The sequence below is a fragment of the Rhynchophorus ferrugineus genome, unplaced genomic scaffold (genome assembly GCF_030347505.1).
Source record: "Rhynchophorus ferrugineus isolate W39M unplaced genomic scaffold, kcgeb_rfMv2 rfM4, whole genome shotgun sequence".
In the NCBI taxonomy this organism is placed as follows: domain Eukaryota; kingdom Metazoa; phylum Arthropoda; class Insecta; order Coleoptera; family Curculionidae; genus Rhynchophorus; species Rhynchophorus ferrugineus.
Genome location: NW_027472583.1, coordinates 54504951 through 54518712, shown reverse-complemented (window position 1 = coordinate 54518712; position 13762 = coordinate 54504951). Strand labels below are relative to the sequence as shown.

The 13762-nt window shown below is 33.2% G+C and overlaps 1 protein-coding gene across 1 annotated transcript in view; it reads left to right on the top strand.

The window, feature by feature from the left end:
* LOC143196284 (nephrin) overlaps window positions 1–13762 on the top strand; it is a 360346-nt gene that overhangs the window by 161287 nt on the left and 185297 nt on the right. The gene's annotated exons all lie outside the window — the stretch shown is intronic.

Sequence of the window (13762 nt, the reverse complement as noted above, 5' to 3'; positions counted from 1 at the left end):
ATAAGCATGGTTCAAGGGCTATTTATTTTCTTATACAAAGAAACGTTGGCTAGAAGTTGGTCACGCGATCACGATAAGTCCCACAACTAGTGAACTTTCGCAACCCATTCTATCGATATTAATCAACATTTTAAAATACGAATATTTATGACCCTAAATAAAACAAATATTGGTTATTACTAGACTAGACTGCCTAAAATTAATAGAAATATCACATAGAAGTTAAAACTGAAATTATACGTCAAAAATTGTGCAGGAATGTTCGTCTGGTCGGTCTGTCAAAACGTGTGGCTGTCGATACGATTGTTTGTCCGAATACTCACTACTATTTTTGGAAGGAATTTGCATGAAAACTAAAAACACTGATTGAAGAAATACTAGTTTATTGCGATATTAAACGAGACATGTGGTTGGCGGGAGAATTGATAGAATATTACCTAGATTTAAGTTATCATAGAAGGAAATTGTAGGTTAATCGGAAACGACTAGTAACAATATAATAATTAAACAGTAATAATAAAAATTATTATAAAAAGAATTCGCCAAGTTCGATTTGCCTTTTGGCAAGTAATATTTTGGTATTTTAGTGATGTTACATAATTACTTTTTGAGAGCTGTGCAGTACTGCAGCGCTTATACACAGCCGCCACTTGGCAGAAAATTCTTCTTCAATGAAGATAATGTTATTCAATTAATTTTTACTGATTACTACTTTCTTGAACAATATTATATTCAAACCTATTTTAATCCATAATAAAATTGTAGATAGAACATTATGCAGATTTTACTACACCCTATACAGTACTAAGTTATCTTTGTTACCCAAAGCGTGCAATAAAATTTGCTTTGTTAATATTCAACAACCCATAAAAGTTATCTACATCGCAAGAGTTTAGTAAAATATGAATAATAATCCAGTCGGATGGTCAATACATCGCCGCCGTATATATATATATAAAAGACCTTTCCAAATTTTCAGCGGTTCCCATTTTTATTATTTTTAAAATATATTTATGATCCCTCTCTGCGCCGTATCGAGTTAATATATTCATTAAATTATACGGCCAGCAGGAACACACGCACCGGCAGGAAAAAAAATGGCGAGCTCTTATAAATTTTTATGAAATTTTAACGGGGCTGATTGAGGCACGGGTTACAATGGACGATGACGTAATTGTCCGAAGTCCATAAACGGGAAACAATCTATATTTAAATTTATGCAGGTTTCTCGCCGGCGTTGCAGGTATTCCCGCTTAAAGCGGAAAGTCTGTTAAATTTCCCGACAAAACAGGACGATTCGCGTTCGCGTTCTCCGTAACGCGAGCTTCTTGTTCCGAAATATATCCCGGGTAATACCTAACTGGAGTGAATAGAAGGAGAGATGCCCTTTCCTTAATCATAGGAGAGCGTAGCTAAATAGAAATACATTTGGTTTGAATGAAAACAAACCGATATATGGGTAAAAGAATTATAAGAAATGGGAGTGTTTATGTAGCAAATGCTAATTTTTTTTGATTCGCTTCATTAGCATCTTTATTCCTATGAACATTATTATATAGTGGCATGAGATTATTCAAAATACAGTGTGTTCGAAAATATATTAAGTACTTTCATGAATCTATTAAGTGTAAAGAGTAACTGCAGCTATTGAAAAAGCATTTGAGGCAAAGAAATACTGCCCTGCAACATTGCTGGATGTCTCACAAGCTTTTGATCGGGTTTCGCATTTGGGATTAATCCGTAAGATGAGCAAATCGTTACCGCGTAACTATTGTCAATTGCTGGAGAATTGTGGATTTAAGCTGGAATTTCACAAGGTTTGTGTCTTAAGACCTCTCCTGTATCTACTCTGCAGTGCTGCTAATATCCCAACAACAAAAGAAAAACTACTTAGAACCTTTGCTGACGACATAATTATTATGCCAAAGGACATATCATTGCCTAGGGCAATAGAAAAAGTACTAATGAAAGTTAACTAAATCTACAAATGAATGAAAGATGGGAAAATTCAACTCGATACTTCCAAATCTGTTCATGTTAATTTTGCATTTCGGCGAAATAATAAAAACTAATTATCTCCCACAATAAATACCCGATTCCTCAAACAGAATCAACTAAATACTTCGGTATCCATCTTGACGGTGCACTCAATTGGAAACACCATGTTAGATAAAAAGCAAAACACACTAGAACTAAAATAAAACAAATATACTGGTTTGTCGAAAGATACTCTCAACTTGATCTAAAATCAAAGAATCATAGAGCCAATATGCACCTATGCAGTGAAAATATGGGGCTGCACTAAAAATTCTAATCAACTAGTCATCCAACGCTGTTAAAGCAAAATTCTTCGATTAATTACCAATGCCTATCGCTACGTAACCAATGAAAAACTGCACAATGACCTGGAAATCAAATGGATTTGCGAAGTTATCCAAGATTTCACCATAAAACACGAAAGAAGATTACTAAATCATATTAACGTGGAAGCAATACAACTACTAGACAACGCGCAGGATATCAGAAGATTGAATGGTAGGGTATACCTTAAGTGTAAACTATAGCTTAAGTTATTATAATGTTATAATTGAGGAATAAATATTGATGTATCTACCTCGAACTCGTCTTGCTTGTGAATTAATCCAAGTAGAAATGAAATAAAACTTTCATGCATTCTGACTGTTTTGCTACTTTAAAAAGACACTTATTGAGAAAAACTGTTTACTTCTCTGTATTTTTTCGAATCTTTCTGGCAAGATACCATTACTTTGTAGAAAGAACAGTATTTCCTAGCCAAGTTTGAATTTGATAATATACACGGCTGATATACGGTTGAGCCGCTGCACTTGTTCATAGTCATTAAGATTGTAAAATTGCAGAGGTCTATTGAGCTTTGTTGACTTGAAGAATTATGTGTAACCAAGGAACAAGGATACGAGATTGTGACTTTTGACCTTTGATATCTTAGGATGCGGACACGAGATTTCATGAGACGTTTCTGATAACTTTTCGAATGTCAAAATAAAAGTTTGGACAGACTTATAGTTTATTATCTCTTATTCCGAAGTGAAACCCGTTACATCAATGGTCTAAAGGTGCTATATCTCTTAAGCACGTTTGGCGGGATTATAGAGTAAGGTAAACCGCTAACTAAATCGGTAAACTTGGATAATTTTTGCGTAGCCAGAACAGAAACGATCGCCATTTCGCTCTATTTATTTGCTTGGTTGGCACTGTGGCCAGGGCCACAAGACAAACCTCCTATTTTGACTATAGTTGCAGGTTTGAGTCCTGTTTGTGCTTGGTAGTACATTTATGCTTAAGATTATTATAATTGCCATTATCCAATTAACAAATCAAGAGCGCAAAAGCTGTGAAGGAAAATTATCCCAGTTAAATCAGTAACCTGGCTGGTAAGACCGTATCTCTTCTGGGGTGATCTCTCTGAGTTGGTCACTCGCTAGTCGGTAAGGTTAATATTAAGCAATATGTCCAATACAGATAAGCTTTAGTTGATAAAAGGAGACCTTAAAATATACAAAATATTCTACCAGTTTTTCTATATTTTTTCTTACCTGTTTTTCTATCTTTTGAATATGTTAATATTCCGGTTACTTGTTTTACTCAAAAATATATTGACACCTTGGCACATCTTACACAATTATTGATTGACGTATTAGTTAATGGCCGTATTGGTTACTCGTATATTTTTATATACGTCAAATTTTTTTATGTAGCTATTATGGCGAAGTCGACAGGCAACTTAAAAACCTATTGACACTTCAATAAAATAATCTTGATGGAGTTGCCAATTAGTTCATGAAATAATGTCTGAACATAGTTATAACTTAAATTGTGTTAATAATAATAACTGAATCTAAACGCAATTTACATATCCGCAAAAATACTGAGAAATCGCTGATATTTTGGATAAATAGGCTATAGCCAATATCTCATCTCAGAATTTTAACCAAAATAGAGTTCTGTGTGTAAATGAATCACTTAAAAGCCAATATCGTTGCACAAAATGCAAAATGCAATACATATAGAAATAATTACGTTATTTTCAATTATTCAGACAAATATTTTTAGTCAGTATTTGTATTAATTTTATGTTTTTTTTTCAGGTAAGTTTTATATTTATTGGAATCTAATTTAAGTACCAAATGGTAAGTATTATTTCCACATAAAATATGTATTACGTGTATTGTTAGTTATTTTTCAGGTATTAATTAATTAATTTCATTAAATACTATACTAATAAATAAATTTCTAATTAATTTAATTATGTCTTCTATAAGTTGAAATAAAATACTTCAGTTACTGATAGTAGAGATATTAATCGTTAATTAGATATAACGATTTTGTTTTTTAATTATATAAGCGTTTAATTAATAATTATTGAAATATAATTATGGATATTTATAAACATAATTTATTTGCGATTATTATTTATGTGATTGCATGCTTTTAAAACGAATATTTATTATTACTGTAACATACCATTTTCTTTACTATTTCATCAAGGAAGACGTCTAATGGATTTGGTCAAAAAAATATCTCGTGTTGTTACTAACGGTGTCAACGTCTTAAAGAAGCAAAATCTCATGGCCCTTGTTCGATTCAGCCTATTACTTCAGCAATAGATGTCACTTTCTTATTCTATGTAACTAATCACAAATATTTACACTCCTGCACTTGGTCTAACTGAATCTCTTTCAGATTTGTAGCACGAAGTGATTCGTGAGTTGTCAATACTCTGGTATGTTCTTCATTAAGTCTGAAGCCATATGGCTCTGCAACGCGAGTTATGTCATGCAGAATGATAGAAGCAAACTTTACGGACGTCTACATTAGGGAATACATCGGTATCATGAGAAAACATCACCTTGATCAGGAGTTCATAACATCATATTGGAAGCTATATCTATTTTTTTAAAACTTTTCCCATAATTCCTTTCACTACTATGTTGAATACAATGAATTTAACAAATCATTCAGCATTCGCACACAGCTTTTAGTGGAACATATTTGATTTCCAAAACTGCTCAAAGTAAAGGTTACATGCTTTCCATGTCACGCTTTCCACATGTAATAGGTTCCGATATTAGGTGGCGTACGGCGAAAATCTCATCTAGACAACCTCGAATGGGTCTAATTGAGCTAAATCTCACTCGCTCTTCTCGACTTGTCGCCTCTTGAGCTTCTGAAGCCTCATTTATATATACCTCGACAGCTCTTACACTGTTTACAGTTGCTTTTTTTTCGAAGAAGGCCATTAAACCATGTTTCTCCACCAGTGTTGACGATTTCTGTCGCCACTTGGTCGACTCGAAACAGTTTCGTCCATGGATGACTCATCATCAGGAAATTCGTATTAATATAGAGGTAATCATTATAGAGGACTGAATATAATACAATAACAGTAAATCATTTTGTTATAATTTCCTGCTCATATATATACGTTTTTTAGTCTTTATGAGCTCAATTTGATAAGGTTACAAACTGCAATAGTTTTCTTCGTCAGAAAGTAATTTTCTTTACTTAAAGGTTAACTAAACATTTACTCGATCACACAATAACCCAAAAAGTAAACAAAACCTTAAACGAAGACGAAATTAATGAAACTATTACGATATTTAGACTCAGCTATTGTTCTCCTAAAAATAGCGCAAAAACAAGTAAAAAACGAGCAGAAACCAACGGAACAAGAAAGGATCGGCGACTATAACCGGTATCTAAAAAGAAAATTCCGTCACGTTATCTCATTGCGGTGCAGCCGTTAAAATCAATTGTACGGTTTTTTACTCGAAAGTTTTTCGCAGTTGAACACAATACTGGATATGTCCTATAAACTGGATACGGGAACGAACTGGAATGTGTAATATCCGGACGAAATGAGCTTAAACTGGCGGCCATCAAAGTTTATAAAAGCCTTCTTTCTGGGGCATGCGAGACTGCAGGGTCGACCGAATTTTCCCAACTAAAGACTAAACCCGATGAAGTTACTGTTCACTCTGAACTTCTGTCCAAACTTAAATAGACTATGTTCAGTTCAGTTTGCCTTACATGTTGAACACGTACTTGTAATAGTTTATATCTAGGTGTTGTTGAGCACCTTCAATCCACGTTTTGTGACCTTACGGCTTAAGCTGCATCATTTATATCCGAACTCCACTTAACTAGAACGAGAAAAACTTGGAGTAACTGCAGAACAATTGCTGATCCAATATCAGCTTGTCTTATTTTCTTGGTAATTAATTTGATTTCAGTTAATTAAAGAAATTTAAAAAGGATCAGCCCCCGAAATCCTATCGGCTGCGCCAATTACATTTCGTGAAAGGAGATTAAATAATAAAAACTATTATTTTACTTATAAAAAACTGTTTTATTTTATGGAAAGTGGAAGAAGAAGAAGTTGAACGGTGATACAAAACGACACTGGGGGTCTATTAGAAAACAGGTAGCCGAAACAAGCAAATGGTCGTATTATATAACATATATACTAGTAAATCCGACAGACGTTATCCTATTTAAACGTCATTGTTATTACTGGGTGCTGTGCAATCAAATTTATCAACGATTTTCATTTTTGATTGAACTTACCTGCAGTGATATCATGGCGGCGATGCGTTGATGTTTGATCTAGCAGGAACAAAATTTTAATTGCATATGACGTACACTATCAGTATATAATAATAAAAAAATATATGCGGTACCGATGTTACTGATAACAATATCATCCTAAGGTATCAAAAGGTAAGCCATCAGAACGAAGCTTCGCTTAATTAAACTTAATGTACCGTATTCGCTCATTTTCAATTTTCACACACAAACAAACAATGTATTGGTGGAATAGCTGGCTGTAACAACTTGTGCAATATGTAACAATGTACATGTTGTGCCTATATATACATTCCTGTATATCGTATTTAAATTATATGCATCATCTCCTTTCCATAATATCAGTAGATATTGCAATACATTATAAGAACGATGATTGTCTATGATCATCTGCATCATTTTTATATCTGTCTTTAAAATTTCATTAACAGTTGATACATTGTATCTTCGTAGGCACTCTCCATCTGGTATTTTGTCCGGTTAATGATAATAACGTAGTTGTTGAGTAATCTATTGAAAACGTTGCCGAACAACTGGACCAATTGGTTATAATTTTGCAAGAACATCTCCTAAGTTGCCACAATTTCTTGCTGCTCCATGTGCTCGAATTGGATAGATAGCGTGTATTAATTTGTTGCTTCGTCACCCATAAAACAGATTTGCAAATATTTTGAATAAGACATTGAAAAAAAAAGGACCAATTTGATGCTACACTTGACCCTGAATCTTGGTTCAAAATTAGAACCATTCTCATTCTAGACCATTTCGGTTGCTCTGTTTACGAATTTTACGCGAAAATAATTTCGATTGTGATACGGCTTCAGCTAATAGTGTTTTATATGATTCTGGTGGCATATGGAACTTTTCCTGATTTAAATGCCCGACACGAACATGACGTGCCTCTTGGTGTCTTAGTATGTTAGCCCACACACGTTCATTGCGTTACTGGCATGTTTGTAACTAGTCCTCTTAAATTATAATTATCATTATCATTGTCCGTCAAGTGTTCTTCGGCAGTTATATTTAACCATTAGTTTCGGACTAATTTTGCTTTATATGTACGTCGATCAATATTTGCGAAGGAAATTTAAAATTAACAGGAATGCAGACCAACTTTTACTATTATAACTAAACGCAATGAGAATAAAACTGGCAGTTTATTTTTCAATATATTACTGTAAATTAACATACACTGTGCAACGTAACATACACTTTAGTATGAAAAGTCAGCAAAAACGTGCCATATAAATACGTTAATATTAATGGCAATTGAGTTCAATTTAGCTTTATCTGTTGAAAATAGCACGTTTAAGTTTTATAATAATCTATCACTATAATCAAATATTACTCATACCTTTACATGGACGGAAGAATTATATATATATATATATATATATATATATATATATATATACTAGCAGTAGTATATATATATATATATATATATATATATATATATATATATATACTATAGTACTAGCAGGCAGTAGTGAGAACCCTAATAACACCCACATCTCAACATAACATAAATCCCGTAATAACACTCATAAATAATATCAGACCACAAACCAGAAGTTATACATCGGAAAGACTGTCGGACTAGTAACAAAACATATAAACAGAAAATGAAGCTATACATAAATTGTTACCTCAAAATGGTTACTAAGAGGAATAAAATGATAAGAAAACCGTAACTTAAGAAACTTAAAAATTATAAAAAAAAAACTTGCACGCCATATATAAAAGATGCTACAGACAGAATCCTACCAATTTCAAAAAACCAAGGTCGAGCCGGAGCCTGAGCTATGAAATGTCTACATAGGCCCATCGAACAGAACAATAGGAAATACGACGCGAGGAATTTCTCAATGCAGTCAATAAAGACAGAAAAAAGATGTAAGAATTACCTCAAAATTGGTTTTAACAACACAAACGATGACAATAAGACACAAGGTTTTTTGGTTGGTATTAAAATACATGCAATTCTTCACTGAATAGTGCCACTACATCCACCAATTGCTTCAATGATGTCAGAGACGAAACTACTCCTCACTCTCTGCTCTAAAAGTCCCCATAGCGGTTCAGTTATATTGAGGTCAGGCTATTGAGCTAAAATTGAACTAGTTGATAAGTGTTTGACAGAAATATGCTTGTCATAGCAAGAACTTTATATTTTACAATGTAAAGGATTGCAGTAATCACACCAGTAGCACCACTAATGAGACGTCCAGCTGAATCTCTCAGTTAAATTTGGGTTTCAACCACTATTCCTCTTCACTGATGAGGTTTTACCATGCTTTTTTTTTAAATTAAGGAATAAACAATTATCTCTCATGAAAATTACGAATTCCTTCTAAAATTATGTATAAACAAATAACAAGAAACCTACGTAAGAATTAAATAAATTACAGCAGGTTCGTAAACTTGTTTAGTCGAACAATAAATCTATACAAATGAAATTATATACTAAAGAGACATGTAGATCAGACATCTAAGAATTCGTTATATGAGATTCTTATCATATCCATAGTTTTTTTAAATGCGTAAAATGTATCTAAGACGTCGAAGAGGAAGGAACGAATTAAGGGCTTCCGAACCTGAAGTAACTATTCCGGACCTTAACCCAAGGCAATTAAGTATTTCTGAAGGCGCAACAGACCGAATGCCCTTCCAAATCCATTTTCCAACTTTTAAACTACTTTATTTTTGCCGTTTTAAACTGTACTAAAGGAGATGCATATCCTTTAATAAAACTTTACGGATTATTTAAGTAAGTTGACTTGTATTTCACTTCCGAGCTTAGTGAGGAAAGTTTAATCTTGAAAGTTGGTAACACTGATTGCTTTCTATAAGCACTTAGAAGTTGTATGTGTGTGTGTGTGTGACAGAGAATTGCTGATAAACTAATTAATTTTTGACGCGAATGTTTGACTTTGTTGTTTCGTGGAACATTAAAATTCGCATCTTGGCTTTGAGATGCGATTAGTAATTTACAAGCGTAAGTAATAAAACATTTGTCCCTCTTTGGATCAGTTTCCAAGAGCATAAATGGTAAACTCTATAACATAACATGGTATTTTCACTTATATTTAAGACACGGAAATGTTTAATCGCTTCATTTATATTTGATTTGTTTTTATAATAATTTAGAGAGTAGCGACCTTGGGTCTACAAAAATAAACGGTCTACAAAATACCCCAAAATGTAATCCCAGGTGTTGAACCCGGGCGGGGTGCCAGCAGCGCCAACTAGAATACGATAACGACTATCTCGCAACCTCGAGACGTTTGTCTGGGAGATTACTGAAGGGTACTTTCATCCATTCAGTCACTGACTATCGTTCGGTTCAGACGTCTCTCATCTTCAGGTAACACCCCTGCTATCCCATTTATCTATTTGAATTTCATAACATTTTATATAACTTCCAATAAATAACGGTCACACCATGTCAACCGTAACTGTTTCAATTCGTTTTACCTCCATTCACCGAGACATATAAAATACTCTAAAAGACTCTCCTTTTTACCAACTACAGTTTAAGTGTTAGTAGTTTATGTGGACTGCGTAACGTGGGTCCAAACCACGATCCTCTGCATGAAGCCTACCTACCGGCGAGTGACCAACTTGAAGAACTCACCCCGGAAGACATCCTGTCTTATCCAGCCTCGTTACAGGCGTGACTAGGATAATTTTCCTTCTTAGATTTTAAACTCTTGCCCTTTGGATAATTATAAGAGTAATTTCATGACAATGCCCTAGCGTAGTTGGAGGACCTGTTAGTTACCGGTGCTAATAACAGAAATGAAAAGGCCCCAAAGGCAGTTATATTACGGATTTATCGAAGAAATTCTCCAATATCAGCAGGAAAAAAGCTTATTAACATAGGGCTCCCCCAAGATCAGTCACACTTTAAAAACTTCCTTGCTGAAAAGACAACCAAAACCATGTACATCTGAGGTTGTTGTTCCCCGTGAAAATCTAACTGTTGTAGTAATATTATTTGTAATTAATGATATATATTGATGTTGTTTTATTTACTTCAATACACCATGTTTTCGCCACAAATATATTTGGAATTTTCATGATGTTAATGTTGTCGTATCATTTGTATATGTTGATACAGTATTGATTTTTTATGATCAGTAAATCAGCAGTGCACAGGAGATACAAAACTAGTTTGGATTGGATGTAGTAGATTAGATAGGATATAGTTCAGTGTGTTATTCATCTCCTGAGTAAACTATAACGATAGATTGACGTAGCTGAAAGTGGGATTGAGGGACACCAGTAGAGCATATACTGGCCACAGTCCGCACTGCGATCTAAAGGACCATGTCTCAGTTCAGAACGAAAAATGGATGCCAAGAGGGACTTTTTATACCAATATTGTAATAGGTATAGAGTATAGATATAGTGGTGGTAGTAGTAGTATGCAGGAGCAGCATTGCTTCCACATTACTATAATTTAGCAACCTTGTTTCATGTTTTAAGACGAAATATTGCATCACTTTGTAAACACATTTAATTATGAGGTCTGTGTGCAGTTATTCTTTGGTTATGTAGTGATGAGCATTGTTATTTAGGCGTAGACCTTTCTTTTGGGTGCGCTGGATTACTAGTTGGTTTGATGTTCTAGTGCAACTCCATATTTGCATCCCATAGGTCCAAATTGGCTTTATGATTGACTGATAAACCAATCAGAAAACTTATATTTTCTGACTAATCACTACAGTGGCTTGACTTTGAGTCTAATTTGCTCTGCTTTTTGTCTAATATAATGTTATAAATTTAACCTACCATTAAGATGTATGCCGAGGCCTTTAGGTGAAACCAGGTGAAATATCATCAATTCCAGGAGCCTTTTTAGAATTAAGGATGTTGTCAATTTCTATTGAGACTTCCATGGGGGAAATCAGATTTACAGCTATATCAGATTATTAAACTAAAAAAATACTGTTAAAATTGCCTTTCAAATGTAAATATCCAAAAGGTCTGGTACTTTATTAATGTCAGTGGGTTAGTAAGTGGGTTCGCGCCCTGAATGATAATTATAATTCACAATATTAAGTACTGTGAATCATTCGTTTCCTTTTCCAGGCGTTATTAATAGTGAATTCCAAGATAAGTTTTTAACATTAAAGTCCCCTCCAATAAGAAATCTTGGGTTTAATGTAAAATAGGAATAGTTTTTGTGTTTAAAACACTTCCTCATTTTATAACTTATTTTTTTACCATATTCGTAACCATGAAACCATATCCAACAGCAATAATTATTAAACAACATAAATTAATTCTGATTAATATTGTAATATTAATAAATGACGTGAACACAGCTTTGTATCTCTGAATTATTAATAAAACCACCTATAGCTCATATTATGTTGATATAAAACTAATTTACATGGAATATAGATAAGTCATGTGCAACTGCGATGGGCCGTTATATTGTAAACAGTTGCAATTTGCAGTTACCCATATAATACTCCCTAGTTTACTAATTTCTACTATCGGGATCATAAATAACGGCTCTGCGGACAGATCATTTTAAATTCTCACATACATTCGGGCATTATTATAAATTCCATCAGATAAGAAAACGAAAGCTGCCCTTGCACTTTAAATTTATGTTTACGGCAAGTCTCGTCGATGTTATCGTCTGTTTGCATATTGTTATCGGACAATCGCTCTTATTGATTAACGAGTAAAAGTTACATTGTTTTATACCCGCGATGTAATAATTGTACAGAAAAATGCCGTGATTATTCGACCAAACACACTGTTTATGAACAATAATTGTAGTAAAATTATTTCTTTCCTCCATATTTTTTATATGTAATATTTTATCGTGTATTTATTATAGAATATAATAGGCTAGATGACTATAATAAAGTATCGCAAAAAAATTGATTTCTAATAATAATATACTATAGACAGTTTATTAAAAATACCTTTATTTTCAAACTAAAAGTAGAATTACTAAGGTTTTTCCAAAAAATAAAAACACTATTTAAAAATTCGCCATTTTAGTCAAACAATGCTAAGAAATATTGACGTCACTCACGGTTTCCGTTTCTGCAATCTAACATTTAAACTTTTTAGCGCGCTTTGATTTTATTAGCATTATTTATCTTACACTTCACAGTTAAAGCAACGGTTTTGTGCAATCAACAAAAGAAAAAGACTTCTACATAATTGAACGGACACACTATGATGAACACACTAACTATGAAATGTGCTAGATTATTAAAGAACATTAATTAAAAATACTGTCAGTCAGTATAACACTTGGCAAGAAAATTAATAAATGCAAGTAACAAGTCTAAAAACTAGCTAATAATAGCACAATCGACACTTAGGAACTATGAGAATAGTATTATTGAAATCAAGTGCCTTATGCTTGCTAAGACAAATAAAAATGATGATTGTATTGATGGCAAACCTACTAAAAAATGTGATGATAATATGAAGATACAGATGTAAATGTATTTGAGAGGCTTACCAAAATATTGCTTTTACATAGTTGATAGTAACTACAACACAAAAAGGTTTTAATTATATACATCTGATGATGATGAATGTTTGGTTTACTTAAACTTCTAGCAGCTCTGTGGAAGGAACAAGTATGTTATTATCAAATTACCTTCTTAACTAAGTGGTTAACTGGTTAACTAAGACACTCAAATTGTAATTTTAAAATTTATTCTAATAATTGCCTTACAAACTTATAAGTACGTGTAATTGTAATTCATCATCAAGTACAAGTTTAACATATTGCTTGGTTGGTTTGCTTGGTTTCTTTTATTTTACTTCACTTTTCTGATAACTTTTGGATTCATACATCGTCTGTACGTAAATATTGTTCGAAATGGTTAAAGCTTCAGTTTGTCATGTCACACAAGTGTTATAGTGATGGTGGCAGATGCCAGGCCCTGAAAATATAATGTTCACTCAAATATGCATCAATTACCCTTAACTTGGTGAAGTATTGCCCATAGAACTATTTGATGTACAAGAAACTAGATATCTGATATTGACTTTTAGTAATCAAACCATGACAAGTTTTGATAGACAGTTGTTGAAGGCTTGAATTTAATTGGATATATTTGTAATAGTATATGGTCGTTCGATATAGAAGAGC